Source organism: Otolemur garnettii, unplaced genomic scaffold (genome assembly GCF_000181295.1).
Source record: "Otolemur garnettii isolate 467f Iridium unplaced genomic scaffold, OtoGar3 scaffold00134, whole genome shotgun sequence".
In the NCBI taxonomy this organism is placed as follows: Eukaryota; Metazoa; Chordata; class Mammalia; order Primates; family Galagidae; genus Otolemur; species Otolemur garnettii.
The window spans coordinates 4,665,210-4,685,836 of NW_003852529.1; the positions used below are offsets into that span (position 1 = coordinate 4,665,210).

The 20,627-nt window shown below is 38.3% G+C and overlaps 1 protein-coding gene across 5 annotated transcripts in view; it reads right to left on the reverse strand.

Moving 5' to 3' along the window:
• Positions 1-20,627, reverse strand: part of KCNQ1 (potassium voltage-gated channel subfamily Q member 1) — a 389,965-nt gene that overhangs the window by 205,961 nt on the left and 163,377 nt on the right. The gene's annotated exons all lie outside the window — the stretch shown is intronic.

Sequence of the window (20,627 nt, forward strand, 5' to 3'; positions counted from 1 at the left end):
GATTAACAAATTATTTGAAAAATACAATCTGGTAAATTATCAGAAGAAGGAAAATAATTTGAATAGCTCTATATCTATTAAAGAAATTGAGTCAATGGCTAATAAACTTCCAAAATAGAAAGCACCAGGCACAAATGGATTCACTGATGAATTCTACCAAACATTTAAGGAAGAAACTATACCAGGTCTTTATAACCTCTTTCAGCGCACAGGAATAAATAACTTCCTAACTCATTTTGTGAGGCATCACCATAATTGCTAAACCTGAGTTACCTGAAGTCTACACAATTAAATTTTTCTGGAAAGAGAATTCTTCTGGGTCTCTCTCTACTCCCAAGATACAAACTGCTCCAGCCTGGTGCTATCTGGAAAGTCCTGGGCCCAATAACCCATGTCCACAACCCTGGGGTCACACCAACATATACGTACATCCACCTTGAGGGCTGAAGTATCATGACACCACCTGGACCCAGTGATGTGGTTGTGTATCAAAAGAGTCCACTCAGAACTCTACAACCTTGGAAGCAGGCAGTCTAGCACACCAGGGAGGCTGCCCTGAGGACATAGGAAGCAAAGAACACACTTGAATCTTGAAAGTTGCCTGCCAGGGGTCAGCACCATTGCCAGTAACCACACCCACTCCAGAGACAGGGCAGATTCATGCCTGAGTTTGCTACCCAAATAGTCCAAGGACTGGTCCACAACAGCTGGTGACTGTATGTGCCCCCTAGAGCCCCCCAAATTGGCCCACCCAATGTCAAAATTTCCAGCAAAGCCTCTTCACTGCCCCCACAAACAACCTAAGCACTAAACAGCCTAAAGCACTAAAGAACTCACAGACACTACTGATGTTGATTACAGCCTAGTTCAGGAGTCCTCAAACTTTTTAAACAAGGGGCCAGTTCACTGTCCCTCAGACCATTGGAGGGCTGGACTGTGGGCCCTGGGACAAGTTGGCTGCTAAGTGGATAGGCAGTGGCAGCAAAAACACCTGGTGGGCCAGATAAATGTCCTAGGTATGCTGCATGTGGCCCGCAGGCCATAGTTTGAGGACGCCTGGCCTAGTTAATCATGTGGTGACAACCCTTCAGCACCAACCCAGAGCTAATGGCAAAACATCCTATCCAAATGATGCTACAAATATACCCAGGGGAAAAGTCTTTTCCTATAAAGGCTACTGTATAAAATTGGAAGAAGTATTTGTTATTCCAGATACATAGATATCAACATAGGGATGTAAGAAAGTTGAAAAAGCAAGGAAACTTGACAACTCCCATGGAATGCAATGTTTCTGAGGTAACAGATCCCAAAGAAAAGGAAATCTTACAGCAACTGAATAAGATATAAGAATATAGGTAGGCAATACAAAGATATGAGAAAAACAATTCATCTAAATTGTTTTCTAAATGGATCTAAATGAGAAATTCAACATAGATCTCATAAAAAAGAATCAGATATAAACACGGAACCAAAAAATTTAATGAATGAAATAACAAAAGATCTTCAAAAATAGACTACATCAAGTAGAAGTATGAATTTCTGTAATTAACAGGTCTTTTGAAAAAAAAAAACCTCATGAAAAAAGAATGAAGAAAGCCTACATGATGTATTAGATACTACCAAGAAAACATTCACATTTGGGGAGTTCCAGAAAGAGAAGTGTTGATAAAAGGCATAGAATACCTATTTAATGAAATAATAGCTGGAAATTTCTCAAGTCTTGGGAAGAAAAAATACAGATACAGTAAGCTCAAATATCTCTAAATAGATTCAAACCAGAACAGTCCTCTCTGAGGGATATTTTCTTCAAACTGTCAAAAGTTAAAGACAAAGAATTCTTTTCTTTTTTGAGACACATTCTCAAGCTGCTGCCCTGGGTAGAGTGCTGTGGCATCACAGCTCACAGCAATCTCCAACTCTTGGGCTTAAGTGATTCTATTGCTTTAGCCTCCCAAGTAGCTGGGACTACAGGCACCACCACAACGCCCAGCTATTTTTTGGTTGTAGTTGTCATTATTGTTTGGCAGGCCCAGGCTGGATTCAAACCCACCAGCTCTGGTGCACATGGCTGGCACCCTAGCCAGTGAGCTACAGGTGCTGAGCCAAGACAAAGAATTCTTAAACAGCAAGAAGAAAGTTTCAAGTCACATGTAAGATAATCTTCTTTAGACTAACAACAGATTTCTTGGCAGAAAACTTACAGGCAAAGAGAATAGGCTGATATATTCAAGTGCTGAAAGTGGGGGGAAACCCAAAATAAAAAACAAAAAGCACTGGTAGCCAGAATTCTAAACTCAGCAAAGTTATCTTTTGGAAATGAGATAAAAAAAAGTATTTTCAAAATAAGCAAAAAACACAGGTAATCCATCACCTCTAGACTGGCCCTATAAGACTTCTACATCTTAAGAAAAAAAAAGTTCTACATCTTGAAGCTACAGGATGATATCTGCCATTAGGAAAATATGAAAGGTTAAAACTCAGTGGTAGAGTAGATACACATATGAGAAAGAGAAAAAAATCAAATATTATCACTAAAGAAAACCACCAAGTTGCAAAGATAAAGAGGAAAGATAGGAACAAAGGGTATATAAAACAATCAGAAAACACTAAAATGACAGGAGCAATTTCTCACTTATTGACAACAACCTGGAATATAAATGGTTTAAGTCTCCCAGTTAAAAGATATAGACTAGCTGAATGGATAAAAAAAATCCAACTATATGCAACTTCAACTGTAAAGACATTCATAGACTGTAAGGGAAGGGTTGGAAAAAAAAATTCCACCTAAATGGAAACCAAAAGTATGTAGGAGTAGCTATATTTGTATCAGAAAAAAATAATTTAATTCAAAAAGCAGAAATAAAGAACCTATATAATGACAAATGGATCAATTCAGCAAGAGGATATAATAGTTTTAAATATATATGCACCCAACACAGGAGTCCTGGATATATAAAGCAAATATTATTAGAGTTAAAGAGATATACCTAAATATAATAATAGTTGGGCACTTCAACATCACACTTTCAGCACTGGACAGATTGGACAAAAAATCAACAAAGGAACATTGGACTTAGATACTACCGAGCAAATAGAGCTAACAGACACTTGTAAAACATTTCATCCAACAGCTGTAAAATACACATTTTTCTCTTCAGCCCATGGCACATTCTCCAGGATAGACCATACATTAAAACACAAAACAAGTCTCAACAAATTTTTTAAAAACCTTAAATTATATGGAATGTCTTCTCAGACCCCAATGGAATAAAGCTAGATCTCAAAACCAGGAGAAACTTGAAACTGAAGACATGGAAACCAGACATGCTTCTGAATGACCATTGAGTCAATGAAGAAATTAGGGAGGAAATAAAAACATTTCTTGAAATGAGTGAAAATAGAAACACAGCATACAAGAACCTATAGGTTAAAAACAAAACAAAAACAAACCAATAGTGATTAGAATCTATAGCAATAAACATAAAAAAGTAGAAGGATTTCAAAAACCTAATGATATATCTCAAAGTATGAGAGAAACAAGGATAAAATTTTGAGTTTAAGAAGAAGGAAAGAAATAATAAAGAGAGCACCCACCATAAATAATACAGAAGATTAATGAAAAGGTTTTTTTTAAGATTAAAGAGTTGAAAATACTACCCAAGAAGAAAAGAGCAGCTTCAAATAAAATCAGAAACAAACAAACAAACAAGAAGAGACATTACAACTGATACACAGAAATACAAAGGATCATTAGAGACTATTGTGAACTAATATATGAGGGTCTGACAGTTAAGTTCATGAACTCATCCTAAAAAAAGCATTACATATCTCTTTGCTGAGTGTCACTATAGTCACCTTCAAAGTACTCACCTTGAGAAGCTATACACTGATGTCAGCACCTAGTTCACCCTTCAAAGCAGTTTTGGAACTCTTTTTCTGGAATGGCCATCAAAGCTGTCATCGTATTATAACATTTCCTTTATCTTTGAGTAAGAAAAAGTCATTGGGGACCATATAAGTGAGTAAGGTGGGTGTTCTAATAGTTATTTGTTTATTGGCTAAAAACTCTCTCATAGACAGTGCCACATGAACTAGTGCATTGTGATATAAGAGTTTTGAATGGTTGGTGAAAAACTGAGGTCATTTTTATCTGACTTTTTAACATAGCCTTTTCAGCACTTCCAAATAGTAAACTCGATTAACTGTTCAGTTGGTATAAATTCATAATGAATAATCACTCTGATATCAGAAAAATTAGCAACATCATTTTGACTCTTGATTTGTACTGATAGAACTTTTTTCATTGTGGAGAGTTGGCTGACTTTCATTGTAAACTTTGATGCTTTGTTTCAGGGTCATATTGGTACACCCATGTTTCATTACCAGTGATAACATGGCTCAAAACATCATCTTGCCTCTCCTAAACTTTGACTCATCTTTGCTTTTGCTCTTTGGTGAACTCTTTTTAGACCATTTCTGTAAACACCTTTCTCATGCCAAGATTTTCAGTTAAGATTTTCCTGTTTCTTTGTTGATAATTACTTGGTCTGCTATGCTTCTCACAGTCAGACAAAGATTTTGATGCCCAGTTTGATGAATTTTTGCAATGCTTCCCTCAGCTCTACTCATTACTGGCTGCTGTGACCTCTCTTCATCAGTGATGCTTTCTCTCCCTTCAGAAAGACATTTAATTCGTTTGTATACTGCTAGTTTCTTCATGGCATTACCCTCATAGAATTGGACTAAAATGTTCCTCATTTCACTTCCACTCTGGTGAAGTTTAACAAGATACTTAATGTTTGTTTGTTGCTCTAGTTCAAGTTCCAACATTCTTGTGAGGGCACACAAAAATGTGCAACAACAATAACGACCATCACTCAGCAAGACACCACCACATGCTGATACAAACATAGCTGTGAGACACCGATATGCCAAGGTTATGAAACCATGCTGAGCTATTTGTACAGTGCTGCCAACATAAGTACACAGTGGCAAATTTGCAAACTTAACAAAAAAATTACAAGACTTAGATGAAATAGATAAATTCCTGGACACAAACATCCTACCAAGACTGAATCAGGAAGAAACAGAAAACCTGAACAAACCAATAAGAAGTAATGAGATTGATGAAAGTTCCCAATAACCCCACCTCAGGAAAAGATGGTTTTTACTGCTGAATTCTATTAAACATGTATAGAACTAACACCAATTCTTCTCAAATAATTCCAAAAAATTGAAGAAGGAATTCCTCCAAACTCCTTGCATGAGTTTGGCATTACCCTGATACCAAAATCAGATAAGGACACAACAATAACAACAAAAGGAAAACTATAGGCCAATATCCCTGATAAAAATAGATGGAAAAGTCCTGAAGAAACACTAGGAAAGAGAATTCAGCAGTGCTTTAAAAAAATTAAACTATGATCAAGTGGAATTTATCCCAGGGATGCAAGAATAGCTTAATATATGTAAATCAAAAAAATTTGATAAATCACACCAGCAGAATGAAAGACAAAAATCATATGATCATCTCAATAGATACAGAAAACATTGATTAAATTCAACAACTCTTCATGATAAAAAATGTCAACAAATTAGGTTTAGAAGGAACATACTTCAACACAAAAAGGCTTACACAAGATGATTAATCTGTAGATAAAATCCTACTGAATGGAGAAAAGCTGAAAGCCTTTATTCCTAGAATTGGAAAAGGATACCCAGTTTCCACCTCTTATTCAACATAGTATTGCTTGTCTTGCCCAAAGCAATTATGCAAGAGAAAGAAATAAAAGATATTTATATCAGAAAAGATACAAAGTGTTCCTCTTTGCGAATTACCTAAAGATGCACCAAAAAACTCTTAGAACTAGTAAATGAATTCAGTAAAATTGAAAGAAACAAAATCAACATACAAAAATAAAAACTAAATCAAGAGAGCAATCTCATTTACAAAAGCCATAAAAAGAAAAAATACTTGGGAATAAACTTAGCAAAGGAAGTGAAAGATCTCTACAGTGAAAACTACAAAACACTAATGAGTGTAATTAAAGAGGCAATAACAAAAGGAAAAGACATTTCATATTCATTGATTGAAAGAATATTGTTTAAATGATCATACTACCCAAGTAATGCACAGAGTCAATGAAATCTCTATCCAATACCAGCAGGGGGTTCAAGATGGCTAACTAGAGTCATTAGGTACTTGCCTCCTCCACAAAGAAGAACCCAAATAGCAAGATAATAACATGGTCTAGATATACAAAGAAAGAATGCTGGACTTCACCAAGTAATAGGAAACACACAAGGAAAGGAAAAAGAGGGAAACCAGGAAGATCCTGGATCAGTTGGGAGCGTGAGGAGGCCCCCTAGCATGAGGAAAGGGGTAAGTGAATGATGTCCAGTGGTCCATATTCCCACTGCAGATGCCTGTGCTCCTAGCCACAGGAAAACTTCTTGACCCATGTGGGCCCTGAGACTAACATAGGAGGCTGCCTGGAGAATGAGTAATGGCATTGCTCCAGAGAGAGTGCTCATGCTGGATCCCATATACCTTTAAGTTCTCAGCAGTTACAGGGGTGCGCCACTTTGAGAGTCCAGCCTCCACCACATGCAGCCTGTCTCAGGGACCAGCAGTCCCCTCATGTCCACATCTAGGGAGGTTCATTGACATCCTCCACACATAGCTGGGTGCTACTGCTACCAGAACCAAATCAGGAGCCATTGCCAGTGAACTTGCCACTCCCAGAGGCAGGACTGATATGTATTTTAAAGCATTCTCAGGAAACCACCCCACTTGTGGCCATAACCTAGGAGGACCAAAGTACATGCTTCCATCTGCTTGTTTATGGCTGCCACCATTGAGTAACCTTGCTCTCAAGGAATAGGGCTGTAGAAGTCACTTCTATCCCTACCCAAGCATTCTGTAAGGTATATGGTGATCTCCCTGGCCCTGCTTATCAAGTCAGCAGCCACAGGCACCACTGAAGGCCTCAGGATAAGACTGCCCAGCCAAGATACCCCCATAAGTGCCTGAGCATCCCATCTATGGGTCTGGAGATTGGCAATTAAAAGAATTTGTTCTGTAAAATTTAATCCAATCAAAACGCTGTAGTCAAGAATCCAGAAGGTCACAGCTTTTCCATCCCTACACCACTGGCACCTGAGCACTCCTCCCACAGGCCTGAAGATAATCCCATCCAAGCTGCCACTAACACCACCTGTGAGCTTATGGACTAACACCCAGCCCACCATGGACTGCTCAGAAGCCAGCATATTTTCCTGCTATTGCCACTGCCATCACTTATGCCATGTCTGCCACCTGAAGGGCTGAAGACCCTCCTAGTCCACTGCTGACACCCTAGCAAGCTATATGGAGGCCACAAATCAGCTTACCTATATCTTCTAAAACCAGTTCCAGTGTACACTTCCCTGGGGCCTGATGTCAGGAATGACTGTCTTGCTGCTGCCACCAGTGCAGCCTGAGGATTATCTCACTTGATATCCCCTTCCCCAGCAGAACTTCACCACATACTACACTAACAACAGTATCCTATGCCCCTGAGAAAAATGAGTCACTACTGACACTGTTTAAAGCCAAAGAAATTATAGAGAGACTACATAACTGCTTACAGTCAGAATCAGTGCCCTACTCAATTAACACCATAGATACATCTCTAGGAAAAAGTTCTTCTCTATGAAAGCAAGTTCAAAAATTTGGAAGAAGCAAAAAAACACAAGAAATAAAGAAAGGAAATATGACATTTCAAAGAACACAATAGTTCTTCAACAACTTCCAATCAAAAAGAAATTTATCAAATCTGAGATTAAAAATTTTAAATAATGTTATTGAATAAGCTTGGCAAGATACAAGAGAATTCAGATAAACAATTTAAAAATCAGAAAAAAATTTGGGACATAAATCATAAATTTACCAAAGATACAGATATAGAAAAGAACCAAGCAGAATATCTGGAACTGATGAAGTCATTGAATTAAATACTAAATACATTTGAATGCTTCAACAATAGACTAGATTACGCAGAAGAAAGAACTTTAGAGCTTGAAGATAAGTCTCTTAAAATAACCAAGTCAGATAAAAATGAATTTTTAAAAATAAAGCCTATGTCACATATGGGACACCATAAAGCAACCAAATATTCAAATTTTCAAGGTCCTAGGAGGTGAAGAGAAAATAAAATACATAGAAAAACTATTTAATGATATAGATGAAATCTTTTTAATGCAAGCAAGAGATTTAGAAATCCATATACATTAATCTCAGAGATCCATAATAGATGCATTCAAAGAAGCTTTTATCCATGAAACATTATAGTCCAACTCGCAAATGTTGAAGACAACATTTCTCCTCATTGATGGAAAGGCATCTAGTCACTTATAAGAGGAATTCCATCAGAAATAGATATTATGCAGCACCTTAATAAATCTGGACAGCAGATATTCCAGCAGAAACCTTACAGGCCAGAAGAGAATAGGATGATATATTCAAAGTGCTGAAAGGAGAAAACAAACCCTGCCACTCAGGGATATATCTGGTAAAGACACCTTTCATCAATGAAGGAAAAATAAAGTCTTTCTCAGACAAGAAAAACTGAGGGAATTCACCCTAGATGGGCCCTATAATAAATACCTAAATGAGTCTTACCACAAGAAAGTAAAATTGTTGTATCTACCATCACGAAAACACACAAAGGTATAAAACCTACTAGTAAAGCAAATGCAAATGAGGAAGAGAAAGGACTCAAGTGTTACTGCTATGGAAAACTACCACATCACAATGATAATAAAAGAGAAAGCAACAAATGATATAAAAAAAAGAGGAAATCATTTAATAAAATGTCAGGAAGCCCTCATATATCCATAGTAACCTTGATCATGAACATTAAACTTTCCATTTAAAACATATAAACTGGCAGAATGAATAAAAACATGATCCAACTGTATGCTGTCTATAAGAAATGTGTCTTGCGGGGTGGAGCAAGATGGCAGCTGAGTAACAGCTCTTCTTTGCAACCGGGCATGGTGAGACTGGGGAGAGAAGACTCTAGGCATCTCTGGCTGCTGGGATCTGCCCAGAAACATCCCTTTGAGGACACAGGGAGACAGCAAGAGACTTCTGGACCCCAAGAGGACAAAAGCAGTGGAGAACTGGCAAGTGGTTGCGTTCATTTGGTCTGAGGCTGCCTACAGCTGTAACTATAGCCGCAGTGAGATTACAAACAGGGAAGGCCTTCCCTGTGGGCTGTTTTGATTTTTTGGACTTGGGCACTCAGTTGAACTACCTTGGAAGAACTTGGGTGAGATTGTGGATGACTTTAAGGATTGTCTGCAGGGGTCCTCAAACTTTTTATTTTTTTTCCCTCAAACTTTTTAAACAGTGGGCCAGTTCACAGTCCCTCAGACCATTGGAGGGCCAGACTGCAGGCCCCAGGATGAGTTGGCTGCTAAGCAGGGTAGGCAGCAGTGGAAAAAACACCTGGCAGGCCGCATGGCCTGCAGGCCGTAGTTTGAGGATGCCTGGTCTAGGGTCTTGGACTGAGCTGCTGAATGGAGCTAATATTGTGTTCCTGTGGGCCACCTGTGCAGCCACTGTGGGAGAACTGCCCCAGCAGGCTCCACCCTCAGGGTCGTAGAGCGAGAATCAGGTTGGAAGATCTTGGGCAAGTAACCTAGTGACTGAACAGCCCAAAGGCGGGGACTGAGACACTGGGGAAGAGCAGAGATTTCAGTGTTTGGCACTAGTAGGGCTACTTTACAGCCTTAGCCCTCAGGAGCATAGAGTGAGACTGGTTTTGGCACACTGGATTAGTGGGCAGCCACTTCAGGAGAGATCCCAGCAACAAGTGCTTTCCTGGGAAAGCTTCTGCTTAGCCAAGGTTAACAGTTTAAAGTGTCTTTTAAGTGGGCTGAGTAGAGATTTAGGCTCTCAACTCTGCGGGGTTTGAGAAATCAGTAGAGGCCTCCAGTCTCCATCTCATACAGCTATATCAGCATTGTGATTAACATCTCATACCCCAGAAGATCACCTGTTGCCCAGATGATATTCAGCAAGATATACATACTGCTTTGTTTTTCATTATTTTTTTAAATTTCAACATTTTCCCTATAGATTTTTCTTTTTTTTTTCTTTCTTCATTTTTCTAGTTTAAATATAATTTTCCATTGTTGCCTTCTTTAACAATTAGAACTTCATTTTGTTAGTGTTTCTGCTCTTATTATTTGAGTTTTCCCCCAATTTTATCCCATAAGGTTTTCTGTTTGTTTTGGTATTTTTGTCTTTCCTCTATACTTGGTGGAGGTGGGGTACTATGGCTGAAAAGGCTGGCAAAGAGCTGCTGACCTCAAAGGAACCACCCAACCCAGCACCTGAGGTTAGGGGGAGATTTAAGGTTGGGTCAAAGTACCCTACTGTACACCTATATTTCTGCTGTCTCTTTCTGTACCTCTCTTCTTTTTGTCAGTATTCCCTTGTACTCACCCCCTCTCCTTTCTCTTTTCTCTCTCTTTTTAAATCTTTTTTCCCTTCTTGCTCTTCAATTTTCTCATCCTTCTGGTCCTGTACCAAAAGAACTCATCAAAACCTTAAGTCAGAGGCATGGTAATTTAAAGAGCAAGAGGAAGTGAAAGGAAAAGTAAGGCAAGGAAACATAAAACACTCATGAGGAAGAATCAGCAGAAAAATCTTGGCAACATGAAAAACTAGTCCAGAGCAACCCCCACTCCTCACCAAGGGACCATGAAGTAGCTACTGCAGAGGATTCCACCTATAAAGAAATGTTATAAATGACAGAAAGGGAATTTAAAATATCGATGATGAAAACAATGAAGGAGATTGCTGAGAAAGTGGAAAACAACCAAAAGGAAATCCAAAAAACAGAATCAAATAAGAGATGAATGATATGAAGAATATAGAAAGGACATAGCAGAGCTGAAGGATTTGAAGCAATTAGGGAGCTTAAAGATGCAATAGAAAGTATCAACAACAGATTAGACCACGCAGAAGAAATAATCTCAGAGGTAGAGGACAAAGCTCTTGAGATAACTCAGTTAACAAGGCAGAAAATAAGAGAGCAAAGGCAGAATGTTCATTGACAGAATTATGGGACTTTATGAATTATTCAAACATACAAGTTATAGGTATCCCAGAAGGGAAAGAAGAACGTCCCAGAGGAATGAAAGCTATTCTAGAGAATATTATAAATGAAAATTTCCCAAATATCACCAAAGATTCTGACACACTCCTTTCAGAGGGATATTGGAACCCAGGTCGCCTCAATGCAAATAGAGCTTCTCCAAGACATATTGTGATGAACCTGGCCAAAGTCAAGACAAAAGAAAAGATTTTGCAAGCTGCCAGGAGTAAGCACCAATTGACCTACAGGGGCAAATCCATCAGGGTGATTGCAGACTTCTCTAATGAAACTTTCAAGCCAGGGGACAATAGTCATCTACCTTTAATCTACTTAAACAGAACAATTTGCAGCCCAGAATCCTATATCCCACTAAGCTAAGCTTTAAAATTGATGGAGAAATCAAATCTTTTACTGATATGTAAACATTGAGGAGGAAATTTGCCACAACAAAACCAGCTCTACAGGAAATACTTCAACCTGTTCTACACACTGACCATCACAATGGACCACAAGAAAAGTAAGCACCCAGAAATTAAAGGATAGAACCTAGCTTCTACAATGATGCAAAAGACAAAACTAAGCAATGAACTTTCACAAAATAAGATCAATAGAATGCTACCACACCTATCAATTATTTCAATAAATGTTAATGGATTGAATTCCCCACTGAAGAGGCATAGATTGGCTGATTAGATTAAAAACACAAGCCATTCATTTGCTGTCTGAAGGAAACGCATCTAGCCTCAAAAGACAAATTAAAACTCAGAGTTAAGGGTTGGAAAATAATTTTTCAGGCAAATAGAATTCAGAAGAAAAGAGGGGTTGTAATCTTATTTTCATATACTTGCGGATTTGAAGCAACTAAAGTCAAAAAGACAAAGATGGTCACTTCATATTTGTCAAGGGAAAAATACAAGAAGAAGACATTTCAATTCTAAATATTTATGCACCCAATTTAAATGCTCCCAGATTCTTGAAACAGACCTTACTTAGTCTGAGCAATATGATATCCTATAACACCATAATAACATGGAACTTTAACACTCCTCTTATAGAGCTGGACAGATCCTCTAAACAGAAATTAAACAAAGATATAAGGGACTTAAATGAGACCCTAAAACAACTTTGCTTGATAGACATATATAGAACAATGCATCCCAAAGATAAAGAATATACCTTCTTCTCATTACCCCATGGAACAGTCTCCAAAATTGATCATAGGACACAAAACAAACCTCAACAGAATCAAAAGAATTGGAATTTTACCTTGCATCTTCTCAGACCACAAGGCACTAAAGGTGAAATTCAACTCCAACAAAATGTTCATCCTCACACAAAGGCATGGAAATTGAACAACCTTATGCTGAATGACACAAGATACCAAAACCTGTGGGATATTGCAAAAGTAGTCCTGAGAGGAAAATTTATTGCTTAGATGCCTACATTAGAAAAACAGAAAGAGAATGCATCAATAAACTCATAAGCCATCTCATGGAACTGGAAAAAGAAGAACAAGCTAAACCTAAACCCAGTAGAAGAAAAGAAATACCCAAAATTAAATCAGAGATTAATGAAACAGAAAACAAAGGAATCATTCAGAAAATTAGTGAAACAAGGAGTTGGTTTGTTTTTATTTTTATTATTTTTCTTAAATCATAAACACATAGATCGTGTATACATTAATGCATGTATGAGGTACAATGTGCTGATTTCATATAGAATTAGGAGCGTTTACATTACACTGGTTAATATAAACTTCATCTTATTTACTTAATTATTGTGTTAAGACATTTATACTCTATACTTAAATCCAACAAGTACCCTTGCATTATGCACCATAAGGAGTTGGTTTTTTGAAAAAATAAAGAAAATAAATAAACCTTTGGCCAGACTAACTAGAAATAGAAAAGTAAAATCTCTAGTAACTTCAATCAGAAATGATAAAGGGGAAATAACAACTGATAGAGATACAAGAGATTGTCTCTGAATACTACCAGAAACTATATGCCCAGAAATGACAACGTGAATATTCCAATATTTAGAATCACACCCTCTCCCTAGACTTAGCCAGGAAGAAGCAGATCTCCTGAACAGACCAATTTTAAGCACTGAGATCAAAGAAACAATAAAAAATCTCACCCCCCAAAAATGCCCTAGTCCAGATGGTGTCACAACAGAATTCTATCAAACCTTCAAAGAAGAACTTATTCCCATATTGCAGAAATTATTCCAAAAAATTGAGGAGAAAGGAATCTTTACCAACATGATCTAGGAAGCAAACATCACCCTGATACCAAAACCAGGAAAAGACCCCACTAAAAAGGAGAACTTCAGACCAATTTCACTAATGAATATAGATGCAAAAATTCTCAACAAAATCCTAGCCAATAGATTATAGCTTCTCATCAAAAAAGTCATACCTCAAGTAGGTTACATCCCAGGGATGTAAGGCTGGTTTAATATACGCAAGTCCATAAACATTATTCACCATATCAACAGAAGCAAAAACAAAGACCATATGATCCTCTCAGTAGATGCAGAAAAAGCATTCGATAAAATCCAGCATCCTTTTCTAATTAGAACACTGAAGAGTATAGGCATAGGTGGCACATTTCTTAAAGTGATCAAAGCTATCTATGACAATCCCACAGCTAATATTTTACTGAATGGAGTAAAACTGAAAGCTTTTCCACTTAGAACTGGAACCAGACAAGGTTGTCCTTTGTCACCATTACTATTCAATATAGTGCTGGAAGTTCTAGCCAATACAGTTAGGCAAGACAAGGAAATAAAGGGCATCCAAATGGGAGCAGGGGAGGTCAAACACTCCCTCTTTGCCGTTGATATGATCTTATACTTAGAGAACCCCAAAAACTCAACCACAAGACTCCTGGAAGTCATCAAAAAATACAGTAATGAAATGCAGTGAAGGCTATGTTGACCAGTTTGATGAAAGCATTTCAGATTGTGTGTAAAACTAGCATATTGTACCCCATGATTGCATTAATGTACACAGCTTTTATTTAATTTAAAAAATACAGTAATGGCTCAGTATATAAAATCAGTGTCCACAAGTCAGTAGCCTTTGTATACAGCAATAACAGTCAAGATGAGAGGCTAATTAAGGATATAACTCCCTTCACCATAGCTTCAAAGAAAATAAAATACCTAGGAATACACCTAACAAAAGATGTGAAGGGCCTCTATAAAGAAAATTATGAAATGCTAAGAAAGGAAATAGAAGAGGATATTAACAAATGGAAGAACATACTATGCTCATGGCTGGGAGGAATCAACATGGTTAAAATGTCTATACTTCCCAAAGCAATCTATTGATTCAATGCCATCCCTATTAAAATAACAACATTGTACTTTCAAGACTTGGAAAAAATGACTCTGTGCTTTGTATGGAACCAGAAAGAAACCCCATATAGCTAAGGCAGCTCTTAGTAATAAAAACAAAGCTGGGGTCATCAGCATACCAGATTTTAGGCTGTACTACAAGGCCATAGTGGTTAAGACAGCATGGTGCTGGCACAAAAATAGAGACATAGACATTTGGAATCGAATAAAAAACCAGGAAATGAAACTAACATCTTACAACCACCTAATCTTTGATAAACCAAACAAGAACATACACTGGCAAAAGACTCCCTATGCAATAAATGGTGCTGGGGAACTGGATATCCACATGTAAAAGACTGAAACTAGACTCACACCATTTTCCACTCACAAAAATTGATTCAATATGGATAAAAGATTTAAATTTAAGGCAAGAAATGATAAAAATCCTCAAAGAAAGCATAGGAAAAACAATGGAAGATATTGGCCTGGGGTAAGACTTTATGAAGAAGACTGCCATGGCAATTGCACCACCAACAAAAATAAACAAATGGGACTTAATTAAACTGAAAAGCTTCTGTACAGCTAAAGAGACAACAACCAAAGCAAATAGACAAACTATACCTGTCCTTTAACTCTCCTTCTGGATGGGCGCTTCTGTAGAAAGCTGGCTTCACTCAGCCATCTTGCCTCTATCCCGGTAATTTCTTTCTTACTCTCATCTATGACCCAGCTATCACTCAGCATAAGATTATTTAGTTTCCATGTCTTTGTGTGAGTATGCAGATACCTATGTCACTGAGTGCAACTTTTATTCAATGATGGTCTGAGAAAATGCAAGGAATAATTTTTATTCTTTTAAATTTGCTGAGGTTAGACTTGTGACCTAAGATGTGATCAATTTTGGAGGATGTTCTATGGGCTGATGAGAAGAACTGATGCATTCAGTTTTGGTAGGATGAAATGTTCTATAGATGTCTGTTAAATCCGATTGTTGAATGGTTAATTTTAAGTCTAAAAGTTCTTTGCTTAGTTTCTTATTGGAGGATCTATTCAGCACTGCCAAAGGGGTGTTAAAATCTCTGACTGTTATGGTGCTGGAGGAAATCAAGTTGCTCATCTGTTAGAGTTTCTCTTATAAACTGAGGCGCATTCTGGTTGGGTGCGTAAATGTTAATAATTGATATCTCATCATGCTGAGTGTTTCCCTTAACAATAAAAGTTGATTTTTTGAAAAGGTAAACAAAATTTATAAACTGTTAACTGGACTAACCAAGAAAAGGAAAAGAAGTTCCAAATAAAACCAGAAACAGAAAAGGAGATATTATAACTGGTGCTAGAGAACAACAACAACAACAAAAAATCACTGGGGGGGGGGGGACAAGATGGCTGACAGGTATCTCAGCCTCTGACAGAAGCTCCCATACAGAAAAAGGATAAAGTCCAGAAAATACCCAACGAAGTTGAAGACTGGGAGCCCAGCCAAGAGAGGAGTGATATCTGCAGGATACCTCTGCTGAGGCAAGTTGCAACTCCTAGAAAGCAATCTACAGGTACATAATGCATCCCAAAGGAAAAGCGTCTCTCACCTCCCCTAGGAAACTTATTTTTTTCTGTTTGTTTTCTCTTCATCTGCTCCTGAAAGTTTCCTACAGGTGAGAAGTGAACTGAGGACCTATAATCCCACCCCACATGTGAGAGATACAGGAAGTGGGGTCTACTCCCCTAGAGGGACCCTGCTGAGACTCCGAACACCCTCTCGCCCGGCAGAAAAATCCAACTAACTTTTCACTGCCATCTTGAATTTCCAGTCCACCCTTCCCCCTCACTGCAGAGACAGTGAGAGGAGGCCCAAGAATAGTGTCCTCTCACTCCTGTGAGACTAAGTGTCCTGTCCCGGCCCGGAAGCCAGAGAATTGCTTGAGCCCCGCATTCCATGTGCTGAGGCTGCTGGCACTTCACACTGCCATGGGCTGCCCCCTGGGACTGATCCAGCCACCGAGTTCCCCACACCAGGGCTGCTAGGTGCTCTGTGCCATCACGGGCCGCCCCCCAGGACTGATCCAGCAGCCACATTCCCTGTACTGGGGCTGCTAGGTGCTCCACTCCACTGTGGGCCACCCCCTGGGACTGATTCAGCCACTATGTTCCCCATGCCCGGGCTGCTAGGTGCTCTGCACCGCAGGCTGCCCCTCAGAACTGATCCAGCCACACGTTCTCAGCACCCCAGGCCCACCCCTAAGAACTGAGAGAGGAAGATCAGCTGGTCAGTAGAGAGGAAATCGCACTGGAGAGGCAGTACCCTGAGGTGAAGAACAACAGCTGCAACAGCTAGAACAATAAGGCTCACACCCATGAGGCTTCTCTGCACAGATACGCCCTATCTCTCTGGGCAACCAGAGGAAGCCTACATCGCCTCTGGTGACAGCCACTGGTGGAATGGTTTTGGGATGGTCTTCAAATGGTGCAAATTCAGTATAGGGCGGAATCAGCAGAAAAACTCTGGTAACCTGAATAGCCAGAGTTGATCAACCCTGCAAGGAAGGATGGGGCAGTTGCAATTGAAGATCCCTTGCATAAACAGATGGTGAAGATTTCAGAAATTGAGTTCAGAATCTGGATAGCAAATAAGATTGACAGAATGGAGGAAAAGAGGGAATTAGAATTTCAAATCATTCAAAAGCTGCCTCAAGGATTCAATGATTTCAAAGATAAAATGACCAATGATTACGAGACACTGAGGCAAGAGGTTGCAGCCCTTAAAGATCTGAAAAATACAGTAGAATCTCTCAGTAATAGAATGGAACAAGCAGAGGAAAGGATCTCTGACACCGAAGACAAAGCTTTTGAATGTGCCCAAGCACTCAAAGATGAAGAGAAATGAAGAGCAAAAATGGATCACTCTCTCAGAGAGCTCTGGGATAATTTGAAGAAAACTAATATTCACTTTATAGGAATCCCTGAAGGTGACAAAGTTGCTTCACAAAACACAGAGGATAATTCTCATGAAATTATGAAAGAGAAACTCATGATTTTATGAAAGAGAACTTTCCAGACATGACAAGAGATTCTGAAATTCAGATATCAGACAGTTTGAGAACCCCAGCATGACTTAACCTGAACAAGACATCTCCCAGGCATATCATAATTAACTTCACTAAAGTTAATATGAAAGAGAAAATTCTGAAAGCAGCTAGATGTAAGAAAACCATAACCTACAAGTGGAAGAATATTAGAATGACTGCAGATTTCTCTGCTGAAACCTTTCAGGCTAGAAGAGGATGGTCACTGACTTTTAATCTCCTAAAACAGGCTTGGTGCCTGTGGTTCAAGTGGCTAAGGTGCCAGCCACATATACCTAAGGTGGTTGGTTCTAATCCAGCCCAGGCCTGCCAAATAATGATGATGACTGCAATCAAAAAAAAAAAAAAATAGCCAGGCATTGTGGTGGGCGCCTGTGGTCCCAGCTACTTGGGAGGCAGAGGCAGGAGACTCACTTGAGCCCAGGAGTTGGAGGTTGCTGTGAGCTATGCCATGGCACTCTATCCAGGGGGACAGCTTGAAGCTCTGTCTCAAAAAAAAAAAAAAATCTCCTAAAACAAAATAACTTTCAACCCAGGATCCTGTATCCAGCTAAACTGAGTTTCTTTTATGATGGAGAAATTAAATACTTTAATGACATTCACATGTTGAAATTTGCCATAACTAAACCAGCTCTCCAGGATATTCTCAGACCTATCCTCCATAATGACCAGTGCAATTCTCCACCACATAAGTAAACTCACACAGAAAATTTTGACCAAACTCCAACTTCCACAGTGGAGAAAGGATTAAAGATGTCCACTAGATTTTTGAAAATTTTGATATCCCAAATTATACCAGGTTTATCAATACTCTCAATCAATGTGAATGGCTTAAATTGCCCTCTAAAGAGGCACTGGCTGGCTGATTGGATACAAAAAGACAAATATAGCCTCAAGGTGGAGGGATGGTCATCTATATTCCAGGCAAATGGAAAGCAGAAAAAAGCAGGTGTTGCAATTTTATTCATAGATACAATAGGTTTTAAACCAACAAAAGTAAACAAGGACAAGGATGGTCACTTAATATTTGTTAAGGGCAATACTCAATACTATGAGATCTCAATTATTAATATTTATGAACCCAACCAGAATGCACCTCAATTTATAAGAGATACTCTAATAGGCATGAGCAACTTGATTTCTCCCAGCTCCATCATAGTTAGAGATTTTAATACTCCTTTCAGTGTTGGATAGATCCTCCAACAAGAAGCTTAGCAAAGAAATTTTAGATTTAAACTTAACCATTTAGCATTTGGATTTCACAGACATCTATAGAACATTTCATCCTAACAAAACAGAATACACATTTTTCTCATCAGCCCACAGAATATACTCCAAAATTGACCACATCTTAGGTCATAAGTCCAACCTCAGCAAATTTAAAAGAATAGAAATTATTCCTTGCATCTTCTCAGACTATCATGGAATAAAAGTTGAACTCAGCAACAACAGGAATCTGCAGCCTTATACAAAAACATGGAAGCTAAATAACCTTAGGCTGAATGATAGGTGGGTCAGAGACAAGATCAAGAAGGAAATTATCAAATTTTTGGAACAAAACTGTAATGAAGATACGAGTTATTAGAACCTCTGGGATACCGCAAAGGCAGTCCTAAGAGGGAAATTTATAGCACTGCAAGCCTTCCTCAAGAAAACGAAGAGAGAGGAAGTTAACAATTTAATGGGACATCTCAAGCAACTGGAAAAAGAAGAACACTCCAATCCCAAACCCAGCAGAAGAAAAGAAATAACCAAAATTAGAGCAGAATTAAATGAAATGAAAACAAAAGGATTATACAACAGATCAATAAATCAAAAAGTTGTTTTTTTTGAAAGGGTCAATAAAATAGATAAACCTTTGGCCAACCTAACCAAGAAAAAAGGAGTAAAATCTCTAATTTCATTAATCAGAAATGGTAAAGACAAAATAACAACAGACCTCTCAGAAATTCAAAAAATCCTTAATGAATATTACAAGAAACTCTATTCTCAGAAATATGAAAATCTGAAGGAAATCCACCAATACTTGGAAGCACGCCACCTTCCAAGACTTAACCAGAATCAAGTGGAAATGTTGAACAGGCCTATATCAAGTTCTGAAATAGCATCAACTATACAAAATCTCCCTAAAAAGAAAAGCCCAGGACCAGATGGCTTCACATCAGAATTCTATCAAACCTTTAAAGAGGAACTAGTACCTATACTACTTAACCTCTTCCAAAATATAGAAAAAGAAGGAATACTACCCAACACATTCTATGATGCAAACATCACCATGATCCCCAAACCAGGAAAAGACCCAACAAGGAAAGAAAATTACAGACCAATATCACCAATGAATATTGATGTGAAAATATTCAACAAGATCCTAACAAACAGAATCCAACAGCACATCAAACAAATCATACACCATAACCAAGTGGGTTTTATCCCAGGATCTCAAGGCTAGTTCAACATACATAAATCTATCAACATAATTCATCACATAAACAAATTAAAAAACAAAGACCATATGATTGTCTCAATTGATGCAGAAAAAGCTTTTGATAATATCCAGCATCCCTTCGTGATCAAAACACTTAAGAAAATTGGCATAGAAGGGACATTTCTCAAATTGATAGAGACCATCTACAGCAAACCCACAGCCAATATTGTATTGAATGGAGTTAAATCAAAATCATTTCCACTCAGATCAGGAACCAGGCAAGAATGTCCATTGTCTCCATTGCTCTTTAACATTGTAATGGAAGTTTTAGCCATCGCAATTAGGGAAGAAAAGGCAATCAAGGGTATTCATATAGGATCAGAAGAGATTAAACTTTCAGTCTTTGCAGATTATATGATTTTATACCTGGAAAACACCAGGGATTCTACTACAAAACTCTTAGAGGTGATCAAGGAATACAGCAGCGTCTCAGGTTACAAAATCAACACTCATAAATCAGTAGCCTTTATATATACCAATAATAGAGAAGCTGAGAAAACAGTCAAGAACTCTATTCCGTTTAGAGTAGTGCCAAAGAAGATGAAATATTGGGGAGTTTACCTAACA